Genomic DNA, 2,256 nt, shown 5'->3' on the forward strand with positions numbered 1-2,256 from the left:
CTGGGGGCGTGGTTTCCCTTTTCTGAGCCTTGTCTAAAAACCCTTTCCTGAGCCACTATCTGAGTCACCCCTTCCTGACCACTTGCCACCATACTAGACTTTTTTTTTGGTTTCTAGCCTAGCACTCGCCCCTAGCACGCGTTTCCTCGTTCATTTGTTTGTATACTCACTGCCCGTCTTCCCCCACCAGAATGCAAGATGGGTGCCTTACACTTTCTTCCCTTAAAAAGTGAGCCGTAGCCCTATACGCTCTGCCTTACGGATACGTGACGAGGAATCCAAGGAGGTCGTGACAAGGAAAGTCTTCGTAACGGACGGCGCACATGGGAGTGAATTTTGGACACAGCTGTAGCACGCAGAAGATTGGGGTACAGCAGAAAGGGCTGGAGTCAAGCGTTGAACAGGCTCATCCCGTATACGAGGCAACATGAGACTCAGGGACAGTAGGTGGGAGGTGCCTGGCCCCAGCCCCCCCCCCCCCCGGGGGTTTGTGGCAGAACTGGAACCTGAGCCTCTTAGCAGCGAGCTCAGCCCTCTTCCCCTGCTTCTCACGCAACTTCCTGTCTGCTACCCGCCAACATCTAGCAAGACCCTTGTGGAGTCCAGGATATCACCCAAGGATGAATCCTCCTCAAAGCCATTCTTGCGGGGGGGTGTTCCTTGCAAACGGTCAAATTCATGTCCCCCCCGAGCCCTCATCCCCAGCTGCTGCCAACTTCCGCATGGCTTGGGAATTTGGGAACTGAACTTTTGATCACCGGCGTGAGCATTTATTTCCTTCAGTAAACTCAGGCATTACACTATGAAAGCTCTAAAATATTGTTCTTCACGATTTGGAGTCCACGGGGAATAAAATATTTTGCACAAGTCTCAAACCTTAAGATTTAAAAATGAGCCCTGGCATTTTGGTTTCAACTTCAAATGAAAATCTCTTATTCGGTCTGGGCCTGTCCAATTTCCAATCTTCACCGGAGTATAAATATTATTTTCTTTCTTCTCGAGTCCAGAAATTTGTTTTACTAAGTCATCCTAAACATTTTTTTTTTTAAGGCTAATTTAGTACAGCAACATGTGTAGTATTAGGCAGGGAATCTGTTCAAATGTGCTGCCCAAATGTTTGGCCATAATAAAACATTTAGACACTTCGTCGTGGACCATCATGTGTTGACAACCAGAAAGGAACTCGTTAATTTCACTCCAAACCTGGTTCTCCTGGTTTCCCTGTCCTAGTAAGGCCAGGGTAGTTCACTTAGGTGTCTGGAAACAAAGAACTATTCTAGACTCTTCCCTCTCTCTCATCCCTCACGTCCAATTTGTCGCATGCCCCATCATTTCTGCCTCCTCCCATATCTCTCTTAAATCAGTTGCCATAAATGTGAAAGAATGAAATCATGCCACCTGCAGCAACGTGGATGGAACTGGAAGGTATTATGCTGAGTGAAATAAGTCAGCCAGAGAAGGACAGATATCATATGTTTTCACTCCTGTGTGGATCTTGAGAAACTTAACAGAAGACCATAGGGGAGGGGAAGAGGGAAAAATAGTTACAAACAGAGAGGGAGGAAGGCAAACCACAGGAGACTCTTAAATACAGAGAACTGAGGGCGGATGGGGGGTGGGGGAGAGGGGAAAGTGGGGGATGGGCATTGAGGAGGGCACTTGTTGGGATGAGCACTGGGTGTGGTATGGAAGCCAACTTGACAATAAATTATATTCATAAAAAGTCAGTTGCCATCGCTCCAGCCTTACTATTTACTTAGTTCAAGGCTTCTTTTCCTTCATCTGGACTATTATCATGGTGCCCTAACTGGGTCCTCTGTCCCAGCCGTGTCCCATACACCACCTAACTTAAACACCACCCAGGCCAGTGGTCATCTTGCTGATTGTTTACTTTTTCTTTATTTTGCATTTCTCTCTTTCCTCCCGATTCTTTGTTAACATTACTCCTCTTGACCCCCAGTCTGATGTGTCTCATATGGCCTTAACTGTGCATTGATTCTTGCCAGCCAAGTCACGTTGCTTTGGAGGGAACGTGTTTCAACTTAAATTAATAGTATTGTGCTGGGGCGCCTGGGTGGCTCAGTCGGTTAAGCGGCTGACCTCGGCTCAGGTCACGCTCTCGCGGGCCGTGAGGTCGAGCCCCGCGTCGGGCTCTGTGCTGACAGCTCGGAGCCTGGAGCCTGTTTCAGATTCTGTGTCTCCCTCTCTCTGACCCTCCCCCGTTCATGCTCTGTCTCTCTCTGTCTCAAAAATAAA

Source organism: Prionailurus viverrinus, chromosome A1 (assembly GCF_022837055.1).
Source record: "Prionailurus viverrinus isolate Anna chromosome A1, UM_Priviv_1.0, whole genome shotgun sequence".
Taxonomy (NCBI): Eukaryota; Metazoa; Chordata; class Mammalia; order Carnivora; family Felidae; genus Prionailurus; species Prionailurus viverrinus.